The sequence below is a fragment of the Balaenoptera borealis genome (genome assembly GCF_965194805.1).
Source record: "Balaenoptera borealis genome assembly, chromosome: 16".
NCBI lineage: Eukaryota > Metazoa > Chordata > Mammalia > Artiodactyla > Balaenopteridae > Balaenoptera > Balaenoptera borealis.
The window spans coordinates 36,959,795-36,973,616 of NC_138872.1; positions in this window are offsets into that span (position 1 = coordinate 36,959,795).

Consider the following 13,822-nt stretch of genomic DNA (forward strand, 5'->3'; position numbering starts at 1 on the left):
CTTCATGGAAAAAAAAGCAGATTGACAAGATAGGGAAACCCATCGGGAAGTACCATGTTTCATCAAATCCAAGACATCTTTGATTAGAACATGCCCATTACTATTTTACATTCCACAAAGAATGAAAGCATGCTGCCAGTTAAACTATGACACACCATCCAGTGATTATAAGACACATCTCAATTTCAGGGATGTTAAAATGTAGAAAATATGTGAAGCTTGGAATCCATGAAATATATAGTATTTCAAAAAATACTGTACAAGCTACTCAAATCCCAAGTCTTAATGGGGGTCGGGGGAGACTTCTTAGTTTTAAAGATAGAGCACAAGAGAAACCTTATATCAGAAAACCTAAACTAAAGGGCACTTACACTATTGGGTTTGAACTTTAGCAGTGAGCTTCCTGGAAAGCAGTTCAAAAGTGGAAAGAAATCTATTTCTCACCATCAATTCAAAGAATGTTCTTTATGTGTATTTTTCCTTAGCTGTTTCATTCAGTCACATGCCTTCAATTTCTACTTCTCTGCACATAATTCTTACTTTTCCTAAGCTCTGGTTCTTCCTCTTAGATTTTCAGTTAAACAAGTGGCCCACATGCACATTGTATGTAATTAATCAAAAAAGAGATCCTCCCTCCATCTGTCCTCCCTGTTTAACAGTCCATAACAGGTGCTAAACCTTGGGTGCTTCCACACTCTGTTTATAAAACGCATGAATTCTACCCTGTCTTGGAAGTTGCCTTCTCCCTTACAACTTTTCTCATTCTTCAACACCCAGAATTTTTAGTAACTTCCTATTGAATTTCTTTGCCCCTCAAATCTCTTCTACACCCAGGTTAATTTTCCCCAACAGCAGCTCTGATCATGTTACTATCTGGCTGGTAAAGCCTGAGTTCCTATCCACTACCTAAAGAATAATGTTGAGATTACTGATATCAGCATTCAGCTTTGGCCCCAACCTGCACCCTCACTTAGCCAATCTGGATTATCACTATTCTCTGTTCACACACGTAGCACACCTCCTTTCTAGCCATGTCACATGATGATGTTCTATCAATTCTTAAAAGCAACCTCCAAAAATGCCACCTCCAAAACTTCCCTCATTCCCCCAAGCAAGAAATCATCTGCCCTTCTGAATGTATCCATTTATACTTTTCTTATTAAATTAATTAATTAATTTATTTATTTATTTTTATTTTTTTTTGGCTGTGTTGGGTCTTCGTTTCGGTGCGAGGGCCTTCTCCAGTTGCGGCAAGCGGGGGCCACTCTTCATCGCAGTGCGCGGGCCTCTCACTATCGCGGCCTCTCTTGTTGCGGAGCACAGGCTCCAGACGCGCAGGCTCAGTAGTTGTGGCTCACGGGCCCAGTCGCTCCGTGGCATGTGGGATCTTCCCAGACCAGGGCTTGAACCCGTGTCCCCCGCATTGGCAGGCAGACTCTCAACCACTGCGCCACCAGGGAAGCCCTCCATTTATACTTTAAAAGTTGTTTAAGCATAGACTTTTCCACCAGCCCAGACTAATTTCTTTTCAGGCTTTGTTTATTTGATTTGCAGAGACCAGGTAGTCAGTAACTACCCAATGACCATTTAAGTTGTTTTCTATGAATGAAGGGTTTGTAACTATCTGTTTGGCCTCTTGTGCAATGTCTTTCAATGAAAGGCTAAAGTAAGTTTCCTTCCCAATTTCAAGAAAAACAGTTCTCCTCAGTTCATATTGTTAGCATCCTTTCAAAGCAGTAGGACTCTTATAATAGTTAACAGGCAACGTGGCTCTATCAACACTGTGTGATTACGGAAAGTGAAGAGGGAACACCCTGCATTATTTCAGTGCTGAGGTTGTCTTAGAGATGCCTCATTCCAAGCCCTCAATAGCTTCTTTTTATCATCACATGTGAAAGTTTAGCAGAAGACCACTCTTCCGTACAACTTTCCCTTGATGCTTGGCATTTAACAGAATCCCAAGCACAACTTTAATGTCATAATAAATCCTGGGTAGTGCCTCTGGGATGAATTTTTATGAACCATCTTCTTTAATAATATATCATGAAAAGCGTTCTGCTCCATAGGTTAGAATAATGCAAAAATATTAGGAAGGGAGCAGGGAGATGATTAAAAATAGCAGTATTATTGCTTTTACATTAAAAGAAAAAATAGGTGGCAGCACTTTACTTGATTAATGAAGCAATGCCTCTTCCTCTCCTCTCCTCTCCTCATGATATTTCCTTGGAAATTTGGGGCAAGGGACAGTCCCCAAGCTACTTCATCCTGGAAATTTTTGAGACTCCTTAAAGTCTCCACCAAGATAAAATTTGGAAAACTTTTCCAAAGGAGGCCAGTTTAATATTGTATACCTAATCACTCGCACCATGACCCAATAGCTTTAGGTGAGTCGAATGTATTTAAAACATAACAAGGGAGATAAAAGAATTTGACCCTTGATTGTTTCTAAACTTATATAATTTGAATGAGGAAATGTTATACTTATTGCTCAAAATACTTATTGTTTACCCTTTTCAAGCAATATATATGCTTAATTTTCTCACACACAGCTTTTAAACTCTACCTTTCGCTTCTCTGTAGAAAAAACTTGGTGTTTGTGTTAGAGAGTGGTGCTCATAATGCAGCATATTGAACCCTATAGACTATAAGACTAAATTATGAATTCTTATATACCTTGACTGACACATGAATGGTTGTAGTGGACACATTCTCAGCATTGAACTAACTTTATTCATCGATCAAATATTTATTAGGAGCCCACTGTAGTCCTCTATATGTTCAAATATTGGATTGGCCAAAAAGTTCGTTCAGGTTTTCCATAAGATGTTGCAGAAAACCCTGAACGATATTTTTGGCCAATCTAATAGTTTTTAACTAGTAATATACTATTTTTAAAATTATCTGTAATTATAGTTTTAGGCCATGCCAGTATGACAGATGGGTTGCATTAATGGCCCCAATTTGTCATGCCTTCCTGTATCCCTGCCTTTGGTAGCACCCTGCTGCACTGACTTTGGGCTTGGTCATGTAATTTGCTTCCACCACTGGGATGGCAGCAAACTTGTCAAAGCAGAGGTGCATTTTTGTTTCTTCCCTTGGATCTCTTCCACTGTCATGAGAACGAATGCAGGCTGGCCTGCTGGTGGTGGGGGAGACGCACAGAGAGTTGAGTCATCTTGTCTACCTTACTAGCTGACAGCTGATGCGTGAGCTTGCATCTAAGACCAGCCAAACTTTTCCCAAACCGGTAGAACCACCCAGCCAGCCTACAAACTCATGAGAAACAGTAAACAGATGTTATTTGGGGTTAGTCTGTTATGTGGCAATAGTTAATACATCCAAGTCTTGGGAATATGAAGATGATAAAAGTGTCATCTCAGAATTCCAGAGACTGCACATAAATAAAGCCACTGGAATCACTGATGTGAGTGGGACATAGTTTTCTCTTCCACTGAACCATGCTATCTATTAAGCCGCCATGTTTGGTGTCTCACACCTCATTGTGTCTGGGTCTATTTTCTTTTGGAACGTTCTGAGGGTCTGTTGTTCACTTCTAACTTGGACTGCTGATGCTTTCAACCTTGTCATTTAACATACACCTCTTTCTTCTTCTTTTACTTCCCCCTCCTTCTTTTCTTATTTTTTGTTGTTTGTTTTTAAACCTTCTTTTTCTTTCCTTTGGGCTCCTCGGTCAATAAAATTATATCATGTGAACAACCCTAGCTACTGATATTCATTAGTTGTTTTTAGATATGTTGTCTGAGTTATGAATCCTAAAGTTTCCAGAAAAATGGAAGACATTCAGGTAAATGGGGAGCTACTTTACTACATAACCTTGTCCATAAAATAAAGGAAACAGGTTTTTTTTTTTTTTATTTAATAGTCTAGCAATGGAATTGTATAGTATTGGGAAATTACATGGATTTTTAAAGCAATATTTTAAAAGAAAGATATAGAAGAATAGATTATATATTAATAGGAAAATTATGAAATAATTTATGTTAAATGATATATACTGAAATAAAATTCAACAAATAAAAATATTTTCTATGGCTTGGAAATCTATTAAGCTAAACATCCACCTGCTCATCTTATGTTTCAGCAATTCCGCTCCAAGAGAAATGAGTGCATATGTTCACCAAAAAATATGTTCTTCACTCATAATAGTAAAAGACTAGAAACAATTCAAATGTGCACCAATAGGAGAATGGATCAGTAAAATCTGGTATATCTGATGCACAGTGGAACGCACAAAAGTGCTCACATTGTGATTCCATGTATATGAAACTCAAGAAGAGGTAATCCCAATCTTGAAGGCCAGGATAGTGGTTCCTGTGGGAACCTTCTGGAATGATGGGAATAGTCTCTACAACTAGTTCTTAAAGTGTGCATCAAGGACCTCTTTGTGGACCAGTGTGTCCCCAAGAGCCCTTCAGAGGGTCTGGCAGGTCATCTTGTATCAAACCCATCTCTGTGGGAAACCAAATTTTCTTCATATACTTCAATGAAAATGGCAAATCACAACAGACTGAATGAAGAAAAAGACACCAGAACTCAGATAACTTCTATGAAGCCCGACATTAAAGAGATTTGCAATAACGTAAAACAATGTCACCCTTCCCACCAATATTTAGAAAACATAGTTATTTTTATTGAAATATGCTATTTTAATAATACATTAGTTAAATCTTAACATATGATGGCTTTATTATTTTTATTTTGACTTTTCTCTGTTTCCCTTTCTAACATGGTAATATTGACATTTAATTCACATAAATAAAAATCCTTTGAGTTTCTTAAAAATTTAAAGGGGTCTGAGACCAAATGGTAAAGTTAAATCTTACATGTTTATAGCATTTAACAATCTCTCATTTAATTGCCATGTTACAGGCAAATCAAGAACTTTATCACCATTGCACAGATGGAGAAATTATTGAATCCAAGGTCACAAAGCCACATAATGGGAGATTAAGGAATAAAATACATTTATTCTCCAGCTTCCAAATTCCTCTTGCCTACAGAATCACCACCCTGTAACAGAGATCATCATATCTTATACCTAAAAAGCATGATCACAATACCACCTGACATTTTACAATTACAATTAACAAAGCGTTGCCACAGACACAATGTCATTTAATTGTCATGGCAACCTATTACTGTGGGTTTTATCATCTTTTCTTCAAATGAGAAAATGATTGAGTGAGTCCCACAGCACAGTGTATAGCACAATAAAGAACAAATAATAAGCTCTCTGCTTTGGTGCTATTATAAATTAATTTATGTATACAACCACAAGGGGTGCTCTGGGAAAAATGCAAAGGATATTTCCCTGACCTAGAAGGATTTATTTGTTGATAATACATCAAAGCTTGATAAATCCAATAAATCCAATGCATTCCTAACCTTAATTAGATTCAAATAATATCAATCAAAAAGGAGCTTAGCTGCATAAAAAAATCTAAACAGGTTTTTTCTTTGAAAGTCTAGCCTACAAGCCAGCAAACTATTCCCCTGGCCAAACTGGCCAAATCCAGTCTGCTACCTGATTTTGGATGATCTATGAATTAAGAATGCTTTTACATTTCTAAGTGGTTGGGGGAAAAAATTAAAGAAAACTATTTTTGACTTGCAAAAATTATATGAAATGAAAATTTCTGGATCCATAAATAAAGTTGTATTGGAACACAGCCACACTTGTCAATTTATGTATGACCTATGGCTGCTCTCATGCTACATAAAACAGCAAGTTTAAACAGAGACTGCATAGCCCACAAAGTCTACAAGAGTTACCATCTTCTCCTTTACAGAGGAAATTTGCCAGCCCTTGATGTAGCCCACTGGAGCTGAGTAAACAAGAGGGAAGGGGATTGAAGTACCCCAGAGTTGAGGAGCAGAGTGGTGAAAACACAGCTCTCTAGCTTTTGAAGAAGAGAAGCAATAAAGGGCCCTTGGAGCCCCCAAAGAACAGGCTTTTTGAAACCTAGGGTCTGGGCAGGGGCAGAACCTCAGATGGGAAGGCTACCTGACTGCTTTGCCAGCCTTTATAGAAGGAAAGGAGCTAACAAGAAAGATGGCTGCCTTGGACATGTAGCCCAGTCCATGTTGGCTGGGACAAGAAACAATGGCAGCAGTGCCCTCTGGGGCTGAGGAGTGGGTGCCTCCCTCACTCCTCAGGGCCTCCCAGTATCTTTGCATTGTTCAAAAGAAGGGGAAAAAGGCAATTAGGTGATGCTGGATGTGTCAACTTGTGGTCTCCAAAAAGTAGGCCCTCAGACAAGAATTTGGGTACAAGTATTCTATTTTGGAGGTGATCTCAGGAAACATAATAAGAGATTGGAGTGGGGGAGGATAGAACACTAGCGGTATAATAATGGTCACTGTTACTGCTGTGGGCAACTGGGGCTCCATCCCGCTGGGGACTCTGTGATGGAGAGAGTGTAGCACTCCTCTCAGGATTGTCCCACCATGGGTGAAGACAAGGCTATTCATCCTCTAACTTTCTCGTCTTGTTGGGTGAGAGTTGTTCCTGAGGGTAGTAACTCCTCACAATTCCAGCCTGCCCCTTGTGAGCTGAGCAAGTTCCAGGGGCCAGAGAAAGCCCTCAGGAAAAAGCCACGGGTTCTTGAGGCAGGAGGCACGAACACCACCATGTCCTTAAGCTGCCAGGAGCCACAGGGGAATAAACGGACACCAAGAGTATCTGATGCACTGGACTTCCCCTCAACCTTGGAAAGTTTATGGGATTGGGGGAGGACATTCAGATTAGAATTGTTTTGATTTTAAAAAATAAAGAAATGGTACTTCCAGCTGCCAGAGTGTGCCAGATGCCCATGTATGTGTCTTAACTTTATTATGAGACAGCAAAGTCCTCAATGTCATGCAAAAGATGAGTCTTGACCTTTGCTTAATGGATTAGTCAATCAAGAAAAAATATTAAGAAGGTTTTGCTTTGTCTTTTCTCTTTCACTGCCTGTATTCTGGTATGGAGGCGACTGCTGAGAAATGTAAACAACAATAATAACGATGAAAGTCATGAATAGCCTGCAATGTTATGTTATGTTATGTTATGTTATGTTATTCTTAAATGATCAACGTTGATCACCAAAACCGGTGAGAACTAATCAGCACTGGATCTAATCTCGAATGTTTTAACAAATAGGACAAAAAACATGACAGGTACACAGATGCTATCATATGCACTATATTTTAGTAGCAACAAATCTCTAGAGATATGAGTGGGTGTGTCGTGAGGTGTATTTTTTGTTTTGTTTTGTTTCGTCTTATGATTTAAAAATAAATACAAAAGATGACAGTGTGTCCAGTTGGAATGGAATCCAGCCAGCCTTCCAGATTTCAAAGGGTTTATAATGGAAGCAACAGCCCATAAGTGGGTCATGAACAGTCTCATCCATTAATCACCCCAGGTCCGCGGCATGTGCATGCCAGGTGCCAAGGAAGCCATGAGACTGTCTCAAAGACGGTGTGCTTTTCTAAATTTACTTTTCAGTGTGAAAGACTACTATTTGGGTTCACTAATATTTTGCATTTGTATGAGAAGGTGGACCTTGCACAAGAGGGCGGGGCAAAGCAACACAGCCCTCCCTCGAAGTAGCAGAAATGATCCCTAATAATCAGACTCACAAGTTTATATGTCTGGCAGTTCCTCCTCATTGATCCCCACATAAACCTGCCATTGGGTATATAATAGGCATTTCAAAGTTAGCTCATTCAAAACAGAATTCCTGTTGTTGTTGTTTTTAACCCACTTTTCAGTTACTAATGATATCTCCACCTTCTCAGGCTTAGGTTAAAATTCTAAGAATAATTTTTGATTATCTATTTTTCTCATCCACTTGGTCTAATCAATAAGTATTATTGGCTCTTTCTGCAAGCTATTTCTGGAATGGAACTACTTCTCAACACTACTGGGAAAACCACCCTGGTTGTAGCCTCCATCACCCCTCACTTTGACAACTGTTACAGCCTTCTGGTTTCATTTCCATTCACTCTTGAGCCCCTACAGCCCTTTCTCCACACATTAGCAGAGTAAGCCTCTTGAAGTGTAAATCAGATGGTGTAACTCATCTGCTTAAAATCCTCTAATTCTTCCCTCTGCATTAAAAATAAAAGCCATATTTCTTTCCTGAGCCTATATAACTTCCCATGATCTGGCCCCTGCTAGTTTATTTATCTATGGTTGCATAACAAACCATCCTAAAACAATGCTTGAAGCAACAACAGTGTATTATTCCTCATGATATTCAGCAGAACAGCTGGCCAGTTCTGCTCCATTTGGTATTGGCTGGGGTCACTTGTATGGCTGTGTTTGGTTGGGAACCCAACTGAGGCTGAAATGTCTAATATGCTTTACTCACATGTCTGGTGCCTCAGCCAGGATGGCTACCTGGGCCTCTCCCTCTCCCCATGGTCTCTCAGCATTTAGTGGTCAAGTTCAAGCTTCTTTTCCTGGAAGCTGAATCTCCAGAGTACATCAGAGGAAGTTGCCAGTATTTTTAAAGCCTAAGCCAAAACACACAACATCACTTTCACCACATTCTACTGATCAAAGCAAGTCACAAGGGTAGCCCAGACTCAAGGGAGAAGAAGATAGACCTGCCTCTTGATCAGAGGGATATAAATGTTCAACAATGGGAGGAATTTGGGGCAACCATCTTTGAAATAATCTTCCACACCTTCCTATCTCTCCAGACAACCACTCTGCACTTTTTTCAGTCTGTCCAAGCCACACTGGACATCTTTGTCTTTGTAATAGATGCTGAGATAGAGACTGCTGTCATTCTTTCTAATATCCTTCTGCCCATCTTCTTCAGAAATAGAACTTATGAATTTGAGCAAGGTGCATGACTGCCCAGAATAAATATTGCATTTCCCAGGTTCCTTTGAAGCAAGGTAGGACCACGTGATTACATCCTTGGCAACGGAATGTCAGGAGCCCAGGAGAAGTTTTAGTGCATCTTCTTAAAAGACAACAGTTGTCTCTCCTTTGACCTTGACCCATTTTCTTCCTGTGTCTTTTGCTCCTTACTGGTTGGACTATGAGGGGTCATTGAGAATGAAGGCCTTTCCAGGCTGGAGAAGTCTGAATCTCTGAGACCATGGAACAGCCTACCAACCCTGGAGCAATGGCTCCTGGACTTTTCTTTGAGAAAAATATACTGCTATCTTGTTTAAGTCACTGTTATTTTGGGTTTTCCATTCTTCACAGCCAAATGTAATCCTTAATTAGCTCCCAGCAAAGGGATCAGCTAGAGCAAAGGGCCTGAGGCAGCAGCATGTCCAGAATGTGAGCAGAGTGAAGGGGGTAAGGGATTGTAGAAGATGTAACAGTTGCCACAACATAGACAGCCCTACAGGTTTGGCTTTTTCATCTGAATGAAAGAGGAAACCACTGCAGAGTCTGGAGGAAGGAGTGACTGACATGGTCTTATCTACACTGTGGAATCACTCTTGACTGCATGTGAAGAAAAAGCCACAAGAGGGCCAAGGAAGAAACAGAAGACTAACTAGAAGTTTTTTAACTAGATAAGAGGAGCAAAAACCAGGGTGAGAGCAATAAGGATGATGAGAAGTTGTCAGATCATGGATCTGGTTTAAAGGGAAGGATGGCAGGATTTTCTGATGAATTAGATGTGGGGCATGAGGGGATGGGAGAAGTCAGTGGTGGTTTAGAAGCTCTTCGTCTGAACAACTGGAATTTCTGCTAACTGTAACGGCTGAAAAGAAGCAGGGTTTTGGGAGGTGGAGGCAGGGGATAAATGAGAAGTTTGGTTTTGGACATTGTATTAATCAAGGTTATCCAGAGAAACAGAACCAATGGAATGTGTGTAGAGAGAGATTTATTTTAAGGAACTGGCTCATGTGATTATGGACACTGGCAAGTCTGCATTCTGCAGAGCAGGCTGGCAGGTGGGACATCCAAGAAAGAGTTGATTTTGCTGCTCAAGTCTGAAGGCAGTCTGAAGGTAGACTCCTTCCTTTCTTGGAGGACCTCAGTCTTTTCTCTTAAGTGCCTCAACTGATTGGATGAGGATCACCCACATTAATGAAGGGTAACCTATTTACTCAAAGTCTACTGATTTAAAAGTTGATCACATTTTAAAAATACCTCCACAGCAACATCTAACCTGGTTTTGACCAAAAATCTGGGCACCATAGCCTAGCCAAGTTGATACATAAAATTAACAATCATGGACTTGTTAAGTTGGAAATATCTTTATATATCCCAGTGGAGATACTAAGCAGTTGATTTATTTGAGGGGAGAATTTTGGATAATCAACATATGCAGTTCATTTAAAGAAACAAGACTAAATGATTTAATCAAGTTCAGGAAGAGAAGAGAAGAGGTTTGAGAACTGGGCATTCTAACTTTAAGAGTTAAGACAATACTACTCAGCCATTAAAAAACAATAATATCTTGCCATTCATAACAGCATGGATGGACCTTGAGGGTATTGTGCTAAGTGAAATAAGTCAGACAGAGAAAGACAAATACCATATGATTTCATTCATATGTGGAAAACATACAAAACACCATTGACACAAAAACAAACACAGATACAGAGAACAGCGTAGTGGTTACCAGAAAGGGGGAGGGGGACAAAATGGGTAAAGGGGATCAACTGTATGGTGATAGATTGAAACCAAATTTTTAGTGGTGAGCCTGCTGTAGTGTATTCAGAAATATGATGTTGTAGAAATACAATGTTGTACACATGAAACATATAATGTTATAAACCAATGTTACCTAGATTTAAAAAAAAAAGGAGTAAGGACAGGTGAGGAGGAACCACAAAAGGGAACTGGGAAGTAGCCAGTGATCCATTAGAGTCACCAGGAGAGCCAAGGAACAAAGTGCTTCCAAGATGAGGAAAAGATCACTGTGTCAAAGAATCTAGGAATTAATCTTTGGATTTGGCAACTTGGAAATCATGAATAACCTCATGTATGAGTTAAGGTTTAACCAGAGAAGCAGAACTGGTAGGCAATATATATTAAGAGATTTATAGCAAAGAACTGGCTAATGTAATTGTGGAGCTTGGCTAGGTAGGCCACCAGGTAGGACAAGCTGGAACTCTCAGCCATGGGCGGAGGCTGCAGGAGAGAAGAAATTAACACATCCCCTCTGGAGGCTGGCCAGAACCAGGAAGTATTTGCAACAACTTCTTGGTTTTTTACTTTACCTCCTCACCTCCCCTACCCTTTGTGCTATAAAAGAAACTAGCATCCAAACCCGGGCAAGGTGGTTCTTTGGGACACTAGTCCACCATCTTCTTGGTCTGCTGGCTTTCCGAATAAAGTCACTATTCCTTGCCCCAACAATTCATCTCTCAGATTTACTGGTTTGTCGTGCAGTGAGCAGTACGAGCTTGGACTTGGTAACAGTCCCAGTGCCTTGGTCTCACCTTTACTGATGGAGATGTAAAAGCTGGAAGCATGGGAGTTTGCCCCAGCATTTAATTCTTACAGACCTCGGTTTCCTCATGGGAATGACAATTTGGCTAGAGAAATTCTTCTTTCCAGCTGTGTGACCTCATGATTCTAAATCAGCCTTTAAAACAGTTCCATAACTTTTGTTTGGCATAAACATTTGGTTCTCAGAACATTTACTTTTTTAAACTCCTTGGCCTTTGTCAAAATCACATTTAACCCCATCTTGGCCTCTTCCCATGACAAGACTGAAAGAACAAACCTAGTACATTTTGTCTACCCCAGGCTCCTCTAAGGAAAGAGAGAGCAGCCTTAGATAGAAAATGTGTTTACTTTCCCCTGGGCTTATGTAGCTATATAAAAGTTTCTGTATTCTATTTCATTCACATCTTAGAAAGCTATATTCAGGAAATTAAAAGCCCCTTGCTGTCCTCTCCTCACCCCCAATCACCTCTAAGCCTTGTGTCAGCTTACGTCATCCCTCCAAGGCTGAGCCCACAATATACACGAGCTGAAATGCTGATGCCCTCTCTAACCATCCAACCTCATCTCCCTAGACCAGCGGTTCTTAAAGTGTGGTCCCTGGACCTGCAGCATCAGGATCACCTAGGAACCCAGTAGAAACACAATTATCTTGCTGCTGCCCAGACCTACTGAATCAGAATCCCTGTCCCTTCCCCAAGGTGATCCTGATGCATGCTGAAGTTTGAGAATCACAGCTTCAGACATAATATCCGGTTCTCCTAACTTTTCATACTCATATCCCTGGGCCTCGATGCTGTTCCTTCTGCTTGGAAAATTGCCCCTTACAGTGCCTGCCTCTCACTCCCTCTAGATCATCTTGGCCATCATCTCCCCGGGAGGCCTCCCACCAGGAGAAGGGACATACGCCCCTCTCAGCTTGCAAAGAAAATTTCCTACCACCTTCTATTTAAGCATTTATTATATTGTTTAATAACTATTTACTGGATCTCTGGTCTCATTCCTGAAGACATGAATTTTATCCTCCACATTCAACAAAATTTTAAATGTCTGTTATATTTCATGGAGTATTCAAGACCCTGAGGAATTAGAAGTTTAAAAAAAAGATTGAAATCTTTTTCTCTACTGAAAGGGGCCAGACAATAAATAACATAAATGAATGCATTTTATAGTATTATAGTGTTCATTCTAAGCCAGGTATGGCTTTTTTTAAAATTGTATTTATTTATTTATTTTTGGGTGTGTTGGGTCTTCGTTTCTGTGCGAGGGCTTTCTCCAGTTCCAGCGAGCGGGGTCCACTCTTCATCACGGTGTGCGGGCCTCTCACTGTTGCGGCCTCTCTTGTTGCGGAGCACAGGCTCCAGACGCGCAGGCTCAGTAGTCGTGGCTCACGGGCCTAGCTGCTCTGCGGCATGTGGGATCTTCCCAGACCAGGGCTCGAACCCATGTCCCCTGCACTGGCAGGCAGACTCTCAACCACTGCGCCACCAGGGAAGCCCCAGGTATGGCTTTTTTTTCTCCCACTTTTAGTATTCTGAAGTCAAAATGAGTCTTAGTTGATGCCATATCATGGCTTAATGGGCAGCATTTTTTCCTTCCTTAGTAGTACATAAAATAATGGTGTGTCTTACAATAAGGTGGCACCTTAGATTTGATGAAATACAGAAAGGTTAAAAACATGATATGTTATAAAGGGGGAAAAAAAATCAAACAAGGAGAAAGGATGGGGAATGTAACTATGAGGGCAGAGAGGGTATCTTTAGAAATAGGATGCCCAGGGAAGATCTCATTGAGAAGATGACATGTGAAGACAGACTTGAGGGAGGTGGGGATATGGAGGGGGTAGGAAAAGTCTTCCAGGCAGAAGGAACAGCAGGGGCAAAGTTCTAAGGACAGGAAAATGCCTGGTGTCTCAATCTATTTAGAACAGAGCTTAGAACAGTGTCTGATAAATACCCATAAACATTTGTTTATATTGATATAACGAACCTCAACCATTGGTAATGTATGGATACCTGTAGACATGATGATTACAAAATATTTTAACTTCATGCACATGTGGGCAATAGTGACTCCTGGAAATAACAAAGCCTTAACAAGTAGGTGTAAATTCGGGAAAGGAAACCTTACTTTGCATTGGTGGTGTTCCAAACCTCATGATAGGTGTTTGGGAGACATATAAAAATACAGACATAGGGCTTCTCTGGTGGCACAGTGGTTGAGAATCTGCCTGTCAATGCAGGAGACCCGGGTTCGAGCCCTGGCCTGGGAAGATCCCACATGCCGCGGAGCAAATAGGCCCGTGAGCCACAACTACTGAGCCTGCGCGTCTGGAGCCTGTGCTCCGCAACAAGAGAGGCCGCGATAGTGAGAGGCCCGCGCACCGCG